We start from the raw sequence: 17210 nt of genomic DNA on the forward strand, positions 1-17210 counted from the left end.
TGACTTCTAATTCCTTTTCTATTAGGGCAGGAGTTTTAGGTCTGGGGAATGTTTCTTTTAGATGCTTCTTATCACTTTAACCATCCGCTTCTTTGGAGTTAGTCTTTCCTCTGGATTGGTAGGCAGCGTTTTCTCGGACTAAGCAAAAGTCAACCTTCCAAGACGTTTTGACTTCCAGCATAAATCCTGGGGCCTGGATTCATCTCCTTGCAGGAGCATCGCACGAGACCTGTGTCATCTCTGAAGTGCTTGCGGCTGTGTGACGCTGAGCTTTAGCCAGGTGGCTCCAGCTTTTAGACAGCTCATTTCTCCCTACACCTCTTTTGGTGCTGAACTTGGATATACACATAAAATTGCATCTCTTGGAGGCCAGGTGGTAGTGCAAAGGGTTAAAGTGTGAAGCACAAGGACTGGCATAAGGATCCTGGTTCAAGCCCCTGGCTCCCCACCTGCAGGGGGGTCACTTCACAGGCAGTAAAGCAGGTCTGCAGGTGTCTATATTTATCTCCCCCTCTCTGCCTTCCCCTCCTCTCTCCATTTCTCTCTGTCCTATCCAACAAGAATGACAGCAATAACAGCAACAATAATAACAACGATAAACAACAAAGGCAACAAAAGGGAAAAATAGCCTCCAGGAGCAGTGGAATTGTAGTACAGGCACTGAGTCCCAGCAGTAGAGGGACTAAAGGCAAAAAGAAAAAAAAGAATTGCATCTCTTACTTAGCGTATTATGATATGCTAAGAGTCCCTGATTTATCAGTAGGACACTTAACAACAGTGTTAGGAAAGAGAGGCCTCATTGTCAGCTAAGCTACTTGTCCTATTAGAAGAGGCTTCAAATTCTGTCCTGAAATCAGCATAATAGTGACATGAAATCCATTGAGCCTTCTTCATAATTTTGACCACAATGCAAATAAATGGTTTCAAGGTGGTATTGAGCACAAGGCCCACTGAAGATCAGTGCTTCCCTATCACTCTTACCAGCACTGAAGCAGATGCTCCCCAAGCAGATGTCCTCAGTTAGTGATCACACATCTGTGACGTTCCCCAGGCACAGGAGGCAGTTTTGCTTCCTGAGCAGTTGATGCTGAATCCCAGTTGTCTGTTTCTTTCAGGCTTACAAGTATCTTTCTTTCTTTCTCTCTTTCCTCCCTCCCTCCCTCCCTCCCTCCCTCCCTCCCTTCCTTCCTTCCTTCCTTCCTTCCTTCTCTCCTTCCTTCTCTCCTTCCTTCTCTCTCTCTCTCTCCCCCTTCCTCTCTCTCAGATACATACATCTCTGTGCTCTTCTGTAAGGCATGGTAACATATGTGAGAGTATATTCGTTTGTTGTCTTCTCTTACAGACTGGAATTAATAAAAATGGAGCCTTCATTCTATTTTCTCTCTTGTTATTTATGAGAGATGTTGCCATTTGATTTTTTTAAAAGATTTTTTATTGATTTAATAATGATTGGCAAGATTGTACGATAAAAGGGGTACAGTTCCCTATAATTTCTACCACCAGAGTTCCTTATCTTATTCCCTTCATTGGAAGCTTTCCTATTCTTTATCCCTCTGGAAGTATGGACCCAGGATCACTATGGGGTACAGAACTGGAAGGTGGATCTATGCTCCCAGCCTGTCTCTCTCTTTCCCTAGTGGGGCAGGGCTCTGAAAGGTGGGGTACCAGGACACATTTGTGATGTCATTTGCCCAGGGAAGTCAGGTTAGCATCATGGTAGAATCTGCAATTTGGTGGCTGAAAAAGCATTAAGATATAAAACAGAACAATTTGTTTAATAATCAGGAACCTAAAGGTAAGAATGTAGCAGATGAGATTTGGGGTCTTCATGTTGGAAGAAGATATTTTAGGTATATTCCAAAAGGCCCATGACTTCACTAATTTTTGCCTGTGCCTTTTAGCTATCAGGCTCAGGCAGTTTGAATTTTTAACCAAAGATCAACTGGATAATATTTGAGGGAAAACTAGAGAAAATATCAGGGTCACAAGTAACTTTTCTTAAGTCTGTCAAGAAAGAACGATAAATAATGCAGGGACTATATATTTGAATACTTTTGGCAAGGAAACAACACAAAAAATAAATCTGGAGTTCCAGGAGAGAGAAGGAGTAATTGATAGAGTGATTCTAGTGTTCGGCCATGGGGTGAGCTGATGTACACAGTCCTACAATGTCTCTGTCTACGGTGATGTATTGGATGTGTCAGAGGGAGAGTTTTAACTAACGGAAGATTGCTACAGTTCTGACTTTGTGTACTTCTCCAAAAGGGCTGGGTAAAATTGAAAAAAAATATCTGAAATAACTGCCTTTGACTTATTCTATGGAACTGGAAGTTCTACGCCTGCCTGTGGTGTGATGTAAGGTCATTTTAAATTTTATTTTATTTTTATTTATTGGCAAGAGACAGAAGTTGAGAAGGAAGGGGGAGATAGAGAGTGAGAGGCAGGGAGAGCCACCAGCACTGCTGCTTCACCACTCGTGAAGTTTCCCCTGCATATGGAGACCAGGGGCTTGAACTGGAGTCCTTGAGCATGTGCGCTCAACCAAGTGTGCCATAGCCCAGTGTGGGAACTTGTTCAGTCAAAGGACAATTGCTGTTGAATACCAACCCTGGATTTAGAAGCCTTCATAGTCACTGAATCTGTTTTCTCTCTCTCCCACTCCCCCTCCCCCTTTCCTTCCTTCCTTCCTTCCTTCCTTCCTTCCTTCCTTCCTTCCTTCCTTCCTTCCTTCCTTCCTTTCTTCCTTTCTTTCTTTCTCTCTTCCTTTCTGCCTCCAGGGCCTGCTGCCTGCACTACAAATCCACTGTTCCTGGAGGCCATTTTCCCTTTTGTCGCCCTTATGGTTTATCGTCATTTTTGTTGTTATTATCATTGTTGTTGCCATCATTGTTGTTGGGTAGGACAGAGAGAAATGGAGAGAGGAGGGGGAGACAGAGAGGGGGCGTGAAAGACAAACACCTGCAGACCTGCTTCTCCTCTTGTGAAGCGACTCCCCTGCAGGTGAGGGGCCGGGGGCTCAAACTGTGCTGGTCCCTGTGCTTCACGCCATGTGAGCTTAACCCACTGTGCTACTGAATCTTCTTTCTTAAATCTATATTTCTGTATTTTCCTTTTGTATACTGTTTATTGAGGTAACATCACATTATTGAGGTAACATCACATTATGCTATATGTGTTAGGTCTGCATAAGACTTGCATAAGCTATTAGATGATTAGAATTGCATCATTTATTATTGATTGTAATTACTTTTAGATTAAGGGAGAGAGAGAGAGAGAGAGAGAGAGAGACCAAAGCATAGTTACTACCCAGAGGGCTCCCTTCCTGCTGCCTATAGTGCTTCCATATGGTGCTATGCTTCAAACACAAAGTTAGTATGATAAATGTGCACCTTACTCACTGAGCTATTTCCCAACCCTAGTGACTCAGTTAAATGAAAGAGTCTCATAGACATTGATGTTTTTACTATTACCACCCAAAAAGAATCTGTTGTAGACTTGGGTCACTGTAGAGATATACCATAATGGGATGTGTCAGAGTCAGCTTGGGCTTCTGTATCAAAATATCACAGACTGGAGGCCTTCAACAACATTCATTTATTACTAACAGTTCTGGAGTTTGAAAAGTCTCAGCTGGGTTAACTCATGGCAAGATCCCACATTCTGGCTTGAGAAATTCACTCTATTTATGCTTATTCACAATGCAGAGAGAGATGACTCTACTCTCCTCTTATAAAGGCACCTATCACAATGTCTCTGTCTTCATGACCTCACCTAAACCTAATCACCATTCTAATATTCTACTTTCCTATACCATCACCTTAGAGATGAAGAATTCAACATCTGAATTTGGGGGAAATCCACATTTATTCCATATTCTAAAGAGTAGAGGAAAACATTTGGTTTTGTTTTGGCAAGTTCATATAAATCCGATCTGTAGATTTCACATATGAGTGAAACCATCTAATAGTTGGCTTTCATCTCTTTACTTGTGTTGCTAAGTATAATTGTCACAAGTTCCATCCATTTTGTCCCAAAGGACGCGATATCATCTTTTTTGATTGCAGAGCAGTATTCCATGGAATATATATCCCATGACTTTCTTAGTCAGTCAGCTGTTGATGGACATTTAGGCAGTTCCTACTCTTCGGTGATTGTGAATAATGCAGCTATGGACATAGGGGCGCATATGTCTCTTCTAATTAATGTTTGAGTGTCCACTGGACAGATGCCTAAGAGTGGTATTACTGGATCACAACTTTCATTTTTATTTGTTTAAGGACAGTCCATACAGTCTTTCAAAGGGGCTGTACCAGTTTGCATTCCCACCAGCAGTGGGAAACTATTTCTCCACAACCTCTCACAACACCTGTCATTTCCTGGTTTGTTGATGGAAGCCATGCTCTCAGGTGTGAGGTGGTATCTCTGTAGTTTTAATTTGAGTTTCTCCAATGATAGGTGAATTGGAACATTGCTTCATGTGTCTGTGGCCCATGTGTATTTCTTCTGCTTCTCTCTCTCTCCTTTACTCTCATTAATAAATAAAACTTTTAAAGAAGAGCATCAGACAAAAAGAAGATCTTTTTAAATAGTAAACCAAGACTTCATAAACCCCTGGAACCACTGCAATGTTCTTGTCTTTTATACTTCTGTTAATGAATGTTGTTATTAAAAAGAAAGTACTTTGCAGGTGAGGTAGATAGCATAATGGTTAAGCAACGAGTCTTCCATGCGTGAGGCTCCCAAGTCCCAGGTTCAGTCCCCCCACCACCATAAACCAGAGCTGAGCAGTGCTCTGGTAAAAAACAAAACACAAAACAAACAAACAAAAACTAGCATCCAAAAGAAAATACTTTACCCTGTATATGTAAGCTGTTCTGAATTCTTTGGATATATGGAGTAAGGACAGTTCTCATCTTAATAACTTTTCCTCTTTTAATGTCTATTTTGAAAGAGTTCTTAAGGGAAACTTACTGGAGAGTATGACAAAGACAGATTCTATAAGATGTAATGAACAGTAAAAAAATTCTGTGTTTTTAGTGGGAATGTAAATTGGTTCAGCCCCTGTGGAGAACAGTCTGAAGAACTCTCATAAGGCTAGAAGTGGGCCTTCCTTGTGAACCAGTAATTCCTCTCATAGGGATATAGCCTAAGGAGTCAAGCACACCCATTCAAAAAGATATGTGTACAACTATGCTCATAGCAGCACAACCCATAACAGTCAAAACCTGGAAACAACCCAGGTATCCAACAATAGATTAGTGGCTATGAAAGTTGTGGTATATATACTCAGCTATGAAGAATAATGAAGCCACCTTCTCTGACCCATCTTGGATGGAGCTTGAAGGAATTATGTTAAGTGAGATAAGCCAGAAAGAGAAAGACAAGTATGGGATGATCCCATTCATAAACAGATGTTGAGAAAGAACAGAAAGGGAAATGCAAAGCAGAATTTGACTGAATGTGGAGTATTGCACCGAAGTAAAAAAAACTCTGTGTAGTGGGGATAAATTCTCAGCTCCACTGTAGGGGGTTGGGGAGAGGGTTATGGACACAGACCTTTGATGGCAGGAATGATGTTAATATATAAAAAAGAGGGGGAAAAACTAGAATTAACTATATTCTCACTTGCCCTAAGTGATCACCCCCAGGACTGATAACTGATTCTTACAAATGCAATCAGAATGTTTCCGAGAACTGATAGCATTTTTAAGGGTATTAAATAAAATACATGAATAAAATTGTAACTGATTTCACTTAGATTAGCAATATGCTATGAATTTAGATCGTTTTCTTGAGCAGTAACCTCTTCCTTTATAATCATTTCTCATGTTAGAAATGCTTAATAGTTCCTCCCTACTACTATAAGCACAAAATAGACAGTTCTTTCTTAGTTGCTAGGCTGCATGGCTATTTTTAATGGTTTCTTCTTTTCACTTTTTGAAAATTACTTTTACGTTTCATCTTGTAAGTTAGCTGAGGTGGGAACACGACTACTTTTCTATGTCCACAACCCAAGTTCAAACCCAGTCCCCATCACAGTGTGGGAGACTTAGCTACTGTGGTATCTTTCCTTCTTTCCATGTCTCTATATCTTTCTGTCTGAAAAAAAAAAAGCTATCCTGGAACAGTGTCCACCAATAACCAGACATATATTTTGATAACTATACCTAATAAAATCATTGAGGTTATCTCTGATTTGTATACACAAGATGTACTTAGTTGTCCTTCAAAACCAAGTCATATCTGCACAGTTACGGAAGGACTGACAAGGGTATCATGCTCCACACTTCTCAAATAGCAAGTTCTTTCAGCTTCAAATTACATTGCATTAGAACAAATTATGTAACAAGGATGATGTATTAGCTTGCTTATACTTTTAAAAGGATAAATAGATTAGACCTGTGCCATCTTAATCTTACTGGGATATTTCTACTCATCTAATTCATAAGTTGCATTTTTGGTTCATTTCTAGTCATCGTTGTAAGCTTTGAAATGTGCATTAGAAGTGGTCGGTGGTGGCAACCTGGTGGAACACACATGTCACAATGTGCAAGGACCTGAGTTCAAGCCCCTGGTCCCTACCTGTAGGGGGAAAGCTTTATGAGTGGTGAAGCAGGGCTGCAGGTGTCTCTCTCCTTCTCTGTCCTTCCTTTCCCTCTTGATTTCTGGCTATCTCTAGCCAATCAACAAATAAAGATATTTTTAAAATGTGCACTAGACATCAATTTGAATTTAAAATGATATCAGACATTTTTGAAACAAAAATTTGTTGAGCTTTCCTTTATAACCCCTGGACTTTTAACTTTTTTTTTTTTAAATCAACTTTGAGAAGTAACTAAAAATATTAGAAAATAAAGACTACTCACTGATGGCCAAGATCCTCCCCCTTTTTTTTTAAGTTTCATTTATTTGTTTTAGGAGAGAAAACGAGACCAAGACCACCGTTTAGATATATAGTCTAGGAGAAGGAGCCCAGACCCTTACACACACTCTGCTGAGTCCCCTCACCATCAGTATCAAAATATTTCTCAATAGTGTATTATTCTTGCCATGGTTGTCATGGAGAACATGTAAGGACAGTAGGTGGAGACTCAGCCAGAGGAGAGAGAGGCCAACCTAGTTCCTTAGAATTCATGACCTCTGGCTATCGGAGAAGCAGTTACAGAAACCAGACCATCCACCTTCTGTACCCCATAAAGAATTTTGGTCCATACTCCCAGAAGGATAAAGAATAGGGAACCCACTAGGGAAAGACAGAAACAGGCTGGGAGTATGGATTGACCTGTCAGTGCCCACGTCCAGCAGAGAAGCCATTACAGAAGCCAGACCTTCCACTTTCTGCACCCCATAGAGATCTTGGGTCCAGGCTCCCAGAAGGATAAAGAACAGGAGCCTTCCAATGGAGGGGATGGAATATGGCACTCTGCTTGGGAATTGTATGGAATTGTATCCTCTTAGCCCACAATCTTGTTGATTATTATTAAATCACTAATAAAAAAAAAGTTGAAAAATAGAACTTGAATTGGGTTTGGTGTGTTGCACCAAAGTAAAAGACTGGGGTGTGTGTGTGTGGGGGGGGGGGGTTCAGGTCTTGGAATGTGATGGCAGAGGAGGACCTAGAAGGGATTGAATTGTTATGTGGAAAACTGAGATATGTTGCACATGTACAAACTACTTTATTTTACTGTTGACTGTAAACCATTAATCCCTCCAATGAAGAAAGAAAGAAAGAAAGAAAGAAAGAAAGAAAGAAAGAAAGAAAGAAAGAAAGAAACCAGAATTTCACATCCCATCCTCTCCATTGAAAGCTTTTCTATTCTTTATCCCTCTGGGAATATGGACCAAAGATCTTTATGGGGTGCAACAGGCTCATATTCTAATGACAGCAGTTTAATGCTAATTACACTATCAAATGCCCTAACCTAATAAAAAGGAAAAAAATTAAATATACTAGAAGAATTTTAGAGACTCACTTAGCTTTATCTTTTCTCTGTAATTTGCTGTATAGACACTTTCAGCTAGAATTCTGAATTTAGTGCTATAAATTGTAATCAGGTCTCAGATATATAAGATGCATCTTCAATTTTTTTTTTGGTTCTAGCTAAATGAAGTTCTTTACAGGAATGTAAATAAGAAACCCATTTTTTGGAATTGGAGTATTACACTAAAGTAAAAGACTCTGGGGTGGGTGGGTGGGGAGAAAAAAAAAAAGAAACCCATTTTTTCCAGCTGAAAAATGCATGAATCATTTTATATAAAGTAAAAGTTGCAATTATAATTGAATGTCTGTTATCAAATTTATAAGGCCTATTGAAGTTTCTTTCTACTTGTAATATGAACTCGGTTGTTTCAGAAAGGATGCATATTTTAATTCCTCCAGAGACATTTTTTGCAAGGAAAAGAGACCTATTTGAGCTATTTTAAATGACCAAAAAAAAAAAAAAATGGCCTAGGAGGTGGCATAGTGAATAAAGCATTGGGCTCTCACATACAAGGTCCTGATTTCAATCCCGGCAGCACATGTACCAAAGTGATGTCTGGTTCTTTCTCTCTTCTCCTCCTATCTTTCTCATTAATTAATAAATAAAACCTTAAAAAGTTACAAAAACAGAAAAAGTAGAGGTGTGGTAGCATAAAATCAAACAACAGATTGACTTGCAAAATCATGAGAGCCTTAGTTTTCTTTCTCTGCTTTGTTCTGGGCTATAGTCTTTTGCTTTTATCCATCTCTCTCATTGGTTTAAGATTTGGATAAACCCATACTCACTGTCTATCTTAGAATCATCAGGAAAGGAAACCATTTTAATCACTAGCCTCCAACTGACTGATTTCACTTGGTGCCATGTCCATCTCTGGCAGTCAGCTTTGGTCAGAAAGTACTGTCATCTAGGGCAACCTGACCCCCTGCACGTGTGTGTGTGTGTGTGTGTGTGTGTGTGTGTGTGTGTGTAATTTCCTGGAGAAGACAGTTCTGAGTGGGAAGGATGGGCATCTGGTTTTGCCTGATGCATAGGCACTGCAGAGCCATTAAGAAAAGTCCTATTCTCTCCTTTGTGGGAAATCTGTTTAGATGGATCCAGAGAGTCTGTGTCAAAAAGAAATTTTGAAGCTTTAGGGACAAAATGTTGTAGGGAAAAGCTGATAGTCCATTTTGTATTTTTAGCTTTAAAAAAAATCAATATCACTTTGCAGACCATTCACCTGAAGGTAAATTTAGATCCTGAATTCAGTTTTTTGTTCCTGAGCAGCCACATGATCTGGAAGAATAGTGAGAGGAGTGGGCAGGTCTGAGATCTTCTTTCACAGGCTGTGGCATGGGTCACCTTGAGAACCCTGACCTTAACCTTTCCAGGGATTAGATGGAGTTTTCCAAATGAGATAATTAAATGTATCATGGATTTGGGGGCCAGGATATCACTCATCTAGTAGGGTGCACATCTGACCATGCATGAGGACCCATGTTCCATCTCCCATCCCCCACATGGGGGATCTTTGCAAGGGAGAAGCTTCACGAGTGATGGAGAGGTGATATGGCGTCTCTCCGCTTCTCTCTCAAGTGCTATTAAATGCAAAAGAAGAAGAGGGTGGGAGGAAGGAGTCTATCAGGGCAACGGTAGAATTGTACTGACACAGCCTTGGTTGGGAAAATTAAAAAAAAAAAAAAGAAATAGGAAAAAAAAGAAAAAAACTTTGGTTGGGGGAAAAAGTGTCATGGGTTTGAAAATGATAGTGGCTCAGATTATCATGTCTTGAAATAATGACTTCAATTCTAGAAGCAACTTACACCTGGTGTGTTTTAGTGGGAAGAAAAAGAAGCAGAGAATGGACATGACCCAGTTCAAGGAGTAAATCTGGATGCAGTATTTTTTTTTACACTTTATTATTATTATCATTTAATTTATAAAAAGGAAACACTGACAAAACCATAGGATAAGACAGTACAACTCCACACACTTCCCACTACCAGAACTCCGTATCCCATCCCCTCCCTTAATAGCTTTCTTATTCTTTATCCCTCTGGGAGCATGGACCCAGGGTCATTGTGAGATGCAGAAGGTGGAAGGTCTGGCTTCTGTAATTGCTTCTCCACTGAACATGGGTGTTAACAGGTCAATCCATACTCCCAGCCTGCCTCTCTCTTTCCCTAGTGGGGCAGGGATCTGGGGAATCAGAGCTCCAGGACACATTGGTGGGGTTTTCTGCCCAGGGAAGTCTGGTTGGCATCATGCTAGCATCTGGAACCTGGTGGTTGACAAGAGAGTTAGCATACAAAGCCAAACAAATTGTCTACCAATCATGAGCCTAAAGGCTGGAATAGTGCAGATGAAGAGTTGGTGGCGGGGGGTGGGGGGGTGGGTGTCTCCATTTCGCAGATAGCTAGTAGGCATATTTTAGTTATATTCCAAAGGGCCTGTGGCTATACTAGTTTTGTTTTGTTTCTCTCTCTTTTTCCCCTGACTCTGAAATCTGATATGCAGGTGGATCCAGGTTTTTGTCTGGGGAGATGATGTCATGGCTGGAAAAAGGACCAGAAAGCTGGATCAAGGAAAAGAGTAGCTCCCAAATATGGGAAAGGGGTATAAATGTTGTTCTGTGAACTGGGTCCCATATTCAGCTTAGGAGCATATGTGACCTGTGCATCTCTGTAGATCCGAGCTCACATTCTGTGGTCTTGAGTAGGAACGTTCCAAGCAGCCCCAATATCAGGACCCATCTTCCTCAGGTGTAGCATAGTGTATGTTGTCCATCCTTCAGAGCATGGAACATTCTCTACCATTGTTGATCCAAGTTGAGGGCAAGGTCCTATGGGTCTATTGTGTTGTTCCTGATAGAGATGACCGGTAACAATGGAGAGAGGGATTAATTCGAGGCCTATCATGTCTGTTTGTGAATCTCAAGACTCCCGACTAGGGCCCTAGCTGATGGGGTGGCCTGATAGTGACTAAAGAGTCATCGTTAAAGTATGCCAGTCTCTTGCCCTTATTCAGCTTTTGCAGTCCTTGCTTTGATAAGGTTAGCTTTGGAGTGAGTGAGAGAACTGTAATAGGAAGTAGATGAGGAGGGTATTTACTACTCAGCTGTAAAAAATGGTGACTTCGGGAGTCCGGCGGTAGCGCAGCGGGTTAAGTGCACGTGGCGCAAAGCACAAGGACCAGTGTGAGGATCTTGGTTCGAGACCCCGGCTCCCCACCTGCAGAGGAGTCGCTTCACAGGTGGTGAAGCAGATCTGCAGGTGTCTGTCTCAGAAACGAAAACACAAGTAGAACCTGAAATGGAATTGGCGTATTGCACCAAAGTAAAAGACTCTGAGGTGGGTGGGTGGGTGGGGAGAATACAGGTCCATGAAGGATGATAGAGGACCTCGTGGGGGTTGTATTATTATATGGGGAACTGGGGAATGTTATGCATGTACAAACTATTGTATTTACTGTTAAATGTAAAACATTAATTCCCCAATAAAGAAATTTAAAAAATAGTTTTTTCGGCTTTCTTTTTATATTTTTTATTAGTGATTTAATAATGCCTGACAAGATTTTTGTTACAGCACAGAGGATACAAATCAGAACCAGCCAAATGAAGAGACACATAGAGTTAGTTCTGGGACTGTCCTAAACACAAGTTCTGGTTTTCTCTTCCTGTGGGGTTGGGATGAGTTTTCCAGCACAGCAGTGTGTGATAATAGGAAGGGTATTAACAACTAGGTAAGTTCACCTGGGCTTTAGTGTCAGAGATGTAATTAGGGTTTCAGTATTTGGCAGTAGTGATTAGCTCATGATTGGATTCAATCTTTCATTCTTCTCCTCTCCACATGTATTACATTTCAAAGCCCCAATCTTCTATTCACATTTTTGTTGTCTGAGCATAGATGTTGTTTTTGTTTGTTTATTGATTTAGTAATGATTGACAAGACCATATGGTAAGAGGGGTTCAGTTCCACGCAATTCCCACCGCCAGAACTTCATATCCCAACCTCTCCCTTAAAAGCTTTCCGATTCTATATCCTTCTGAGAGCATGGACTCAGGATCATTGTGGGGTGCAGAAGGTGGCAGGTCTGGCTTCTGTAATGGCTTCTCTTCTGGACATGAGCATTGACAGATCAATTCATACTTCCAGCCTGTCTCTCTCTTTCCCTAGTGGGGCAGGGCTCTGGAGAGGTGGGGTTTTAGGGCATGTTGTTGACATTGTCTGCCCAGGAAAGTCAAGTTGGCATCATGGTAGCATCTATAACTTGATGGCTGAAAAAGCATTAAGATATAAAACAGAACAAATTGTTTAATAACAAGGAACCTAAAGGTAAGAGTATAGCAGATGAGAGTTGGGGTCTCCCTTTTAGAAAAAGCTAGGAAGTCTATTTTAGGTTTATTCCATGGGGCCTATGACTCTACTAATTTTGACCTGTTTGTTTAATGGGGACTTTGAGTAAGATTATTGACTTTCTTTGAGTAGTACAAGCTATTTTCAGTGCTTCCTTCTGCAGTCAGATCCCTTTATAATGTTCTCATCTGCTGCCACTGTTGAATTACCGTCTGAATAAATTGTTTTTCTTTTACAAAGACTCAAATTCAGTAGGAGAGATCTTGCATAGATGTTTCAATTTACAAAGTTAATCTGGAGTTTGGGGGCAGATCTCTGTTTTGTAGATAGCTAGTAGGCATATTTTAGTTATATTCCAAAGGGCCTATGGCTATACTAGTTTTTTGTTTTTTTTTTTTGCCTGAGCCTGAAATCTGATATGCAAGTGGACCTAAGTTATTGTCTAGGGAGATGATGTCGTGGTTAAAAAAGGACCAGAAAGCTGGATCAGGGAAGAGAGTAGCTCCCAAATATGGGGAAGGGGTATAAGTATTGTTGACTGTAAACCCCATCAATCTGATCAGGATTTTATTTCTATCCCACATCTCTTCTCAGAATGGGGGATCATTAGTGTTTGAAGCTAATAAATTGTATAAATAAATTGATGACAGACAAAGACCTCTAGAGGAAGGGAGGATGTGGGGGGAGGGAAAGGCTTACTCTTGAGATATTGGAGGTTTGTCCTAACCTGGCAGGAGAATGGGGAGGAAGTGACTTGTAGAATAAATGATAATGGATGATGAACTAATTTTTAATCATCAAAGCATGGTAGGGTCATAGAAAATCTTAAGTGCTAGTAATAAGAGACGTATCAGTTCAGCCCGCAGTGATACGCCATTTATGCCCACAGAGTTAAAAACAAAGAAGGCTGGCAATAGCAAACATTGGGAAACTGCACTGATGGTTAAAAGGGGAAACTGGTCTGCCCTCATTGCTGAGCACCATGGCCCCATTCGGCAACGAATCACCTTACTGTTCCGGTGGACCCATGCTCATGCACGATTAGGGATATGGTTTCATGCATGTGCAGAAAAGCTTGATGTCACTAAACATCATCTTTTTTTTTATAAACCAAATAATACATTTTTACACTAATTTAGGGAATACTGGTATTAAAATGGAAAGGGTTTCAAATAAAAATTGAATAGTCCTTCAGTCGACTAGTCCTTTTACAGCTTTGTTCATGCCACTTTAGCTCTCCAAGATTTCTGTCATTTGTGATTTTCTGTGAAAGGAAGACAGGTATGCCTGCCCTGGCTCCCTGGTGTGTGACGGTGATGGTCAGATGAGACGGAGTCTGGGAACGTGCTCTTCATGCTTGTCGCTATTGATTCACTCCCGAATGCTTGACTTTCTTTCATCTTACTGAAGTAATAGACTTCAGAATGACATTGTCACTCAACTGACAGGTCTTGGAGGACAGTAAAACAACCTGGATTTTGTCTTCAGAGACCAAAGCAATTAGTGTCTGTATTACTCCAGGGCTTCTTGAGTGTCAGGTGCTAAGATAAGATGAGACATGTGAAGATAGGCTAGGGGGAAGCCCTAGGAGGTGATGTGTAGAGGGAATCCAGAGGCCTGGGAGACAGTGCAGTGCAGGGCTGACTCTTCTGAAGAGATACAGAATAAGGTTGAATTGAGACTCACAGGGCAGTCTGATTTCAGATGTTGCCCTCTGGTGTAGCCTTTCATCTTTCACAGATGGACCCACTTGGCATTACTTTTGTAAACAGTTCTTGGTAAGAGCTATTGTTGGGTTGTGGTCTTGTGGTGACGGTGATGGATCTCAAAACATAGAATAAGGGTCATCTCTAGGGGGTAAATATCTGAGGGTTACACTTTCCTGGCTACTATAATGTCTAGAAACTTCCTTTTTCTTATGTTGTGTTTGGAAAGCATGATTGTCATTATTCATAGCAAAATAATTCATTAAAGAGCATATCCATCTAGATCATAGAAGGTGAAAATTGGTAACTATTTCAAACTAATGCAAAGTTATGTTAAATTACTGTTATTAGTAGAAAGAGTATAAAAGCCTACCATTTCTAATGACTGTTTAATTTTGATCTTGGATTTCTGGCTAACAGAATTAGATATAAAAGAAAAGCTACAGGTATATCTATTGCAAAGTCAAAATGATTCTTGGGAATATGACTATAAGTATATAAAAAGTAATAGTTACATTGATTATAGTCTATAAAGTTAATAGTCAGAATATAAATTTAGAAAGTAACTTTAAAGTATTGCATGCACAATAGTATGAAATATAAAATACCCATTCTTGATCACTAAATGTAAAAGTGCATAAGTAAAGCAATACTTCATTAGGAAACATAAAAGATTTAAATTAATTTATAGACATGCCATTTCCTTCCTGCCTCCCCCTTTCTTTTTAAAAACATTTATTTATTTATTCATTCTCTTTTGTTGCCCTTGTTGTTTTATTGTTGTAGTTATTATTGTTGTCATTGTTGGGTAGGACAGAGAGAAATGGAGAGAGGAGGGGAAGGCAGAGAGGGGGAGAGAAAGACAGACACCTGCAGACCTGATTCACCACCTGTGAAGTGACCTCCCTGCAGGTGGGGGAGTCTCTAACTGGGATCCTTACGTCGGTCCTTGTGCTTTGCGCCATGTGTGCTTAACCCCCACTTTCTTTCATAGAAACAGGGTCAGAGAGAGAGAGAGAAAGAGAGAGAAGTGAAAGAGACAATAGTACTGAAGCTTTTCCAATGTGATGGAGGCCAGACTTGAACCTGGATCACTTATAGGCCAAAGAAGTACACTGACCAAGTGAACAGCTGCATACCATGATCTTTTATGCGAAAGTCGGACATAGCAGAATTATTGCTGTATTTCATGTTAAGTCATGTATAGGTTACAATACTATAATTAAAACATACTCAATTTTCCTATAAATTAATTTTTTATTAATTAAAATAGATTAAATTGTTTTAAAATAGTCTGAAGGAGCAGCCCAAGAGATGATGTAGTGGTAGAGTACAGAACTAGCAAACATAAGATCCTGTGCTCACACCAAGTACTGTTCATTCCAGAGTGATGCTCTGGTTCTCTCTCCCTTTTGCTCATAGATAAGTCTTTAAAAATATTCTGGCAAAAAACAGTCCAGAAGCGATATATTTAGAGAAGTTAGAAGTAGAGGAATGAAGAAAGATTAACATCATTAAAGAAAAAAAAAGATTTGGGGGGGTTGGGCGGTAGCACAGCGCAGTTAAGTGCACATGGGGCAAAGCGCCAAGGACCAGCGTACCACCTCCAGGGGAGTCCTTTCACAAGCCGTGACGCAGGCCTGTAGGTGCCTGTCTTTCTTTCCCCCTCTTTATCTCCCCTCCTCTCTCAGTTTCTCTCTGTCTTATCCAACAACAACAGTAGCAATTGACAACACAACAGGGAAAAAAAAGGCCTCCAGGAGCAGTGGATTCATAGTGCGGGCACTGAGCCCCAGCAATAACCCTGGAGGCGATTTTTTTTTGTTTTATTTACTTTATTTAGAAAGAGAGAGAGAGATCAGAGCAGTACTCTAATATTCGTGGTGCTGGGAATCTCTGGGACCATAGATAGCTTCAGGTTTTCATCAGGAGGTTTGTATGGTTGTATTGAGTTTGGAATTCTCTTGTAGCTGTTTTCTTGTTTCAACATTGTAGGTGAATTACACTGTCTTCTCATTATGTTTGATTCTCAGAAAAAGTGACTGAGACCATAGGACCTTGACTGCAACTAGATGGTGGCCACGGAAGTGGGGAACCTAGCTGAGACCAGGTGAACTTTAGCAGGTGTAGGCTGATCCTGGCAGCACTGGACATAACTGGAACTGGAACCAGAACCAGGTGAGCTGTAAGGCACAGGCCTAGCTGGGCATGGGCTGAGCGTGCACAGGTTGACCTGACAGCAGAGGGCTTAGCTGAAATGTGGTGTTTTGGAGGCTGCAGTGTCTGTCTGAAGCCTCATGGGATTAACTAGCTGTTATCTTGAACCTGGCAGCAGGGGGGCCAACCTAGGAGCTGGCAGACTAAGTACTGGGCAGCTGGAAATGGGACTAAACAGGCAAACCCAACAGCATCCACAAAAAAAAGCTGGACCACAGCCACAGATGTCGGTGGCAGTCTGTGCCTGCTGTGGTCTCAGCTGTAGAAGTAGCCTAGGGTGGGGTCGGGGCGGTAGCACAGTGGGTTAAGCACACATGGCGCCAAATGCAAGGACTGGCATAAGGATCCCAGTTCAAGTCCCGGCATCCCACTGCCGGGGGGGGGGGGGGGTTGTGCTTCACAAGCAGTGAAGCAGGTCTGCAGGTGTCTATCTTTCTCTCCCCCTCTCTGTCCTCCCCCTCCTCTCTCCATTTCTCTCTGTCCTATCCAATGACGACATCAATAAAAACAACAATAATAACTACAAACAACAATAAAACAACAAGGGTAACAAAAGGGGAAAAAAAGCAAATTAAAAAAAAAACGTAGCCTGAGGGCAAGTGAAGGTAACTGCAAGTCTTGGTAGCAGCAGACACAAACAGCAGCCAGTTACTTTGTTATACTTCTATTGGGGGGTGACTAATGGTTTACAATACAGTTGTTGAAACGTAGGTAAAATTTTGCATCTGACGATGATAAGTAAAAACCCCCTCCCCAGCCCCCCCAAGTTTTATTTTGTGTTTCTTCTTTCTGTTCTTATTTTTTTACTATTTTATTTTATTGGAAACATTGACAAGACCACAGGATAAGAGTGGCATATTTCCACACATTGTCCATACCCCAGAGCTCCATATCCCATCTCCTCCCCTGATAGCTTCCCTTTTCTTTACCCCTCTGGGAGTATGGACCCAGGGTCATTGTGGGATGCAGAA

The 17210-nt window shown here is 41.0% G+C and overlaps 1 protein-coding gene across 3 annotated transcripts in view; it reads left to right on the forward strand.

The window, feature by feature from the left end:
• HECW1 (HECT, C2 and WW domain containing E3 ubiquitin protein ligase 1) overlaps window positions 1-17210 on the forward strand; it is a 345650-nt gene that overhangs the window by 85874 nt on the left and 242566 nt on the right. For all 3 annotated transcript variants that reach the window (XM_060195885.1, XM_060195887.1, XM_007535072.3), the window contains exon 2: window positions 16056-16200. The gene's annotated coding sequence lies outside the window, so the exon portion shown is untranslated. The remainder of the gene's footprint in view (window positions 1-16055; window positions 16201-17210) is intronic.

The sequence above is a fragment of the Erinaceus europaeus genome, chromosome 8, assembly GCF_950295315.1.
Source record: "Erinaceus europaeus chromosome 8, mEriEur2.1, whole genome shotgun sequence".
Classification (NCBI taxonomy): Eukaryota; Metazoa; Chordata; class Mammalia; order Eulipotyphla; family Erinaceidae; genus Erinaceus; species Erinaceus europaeus.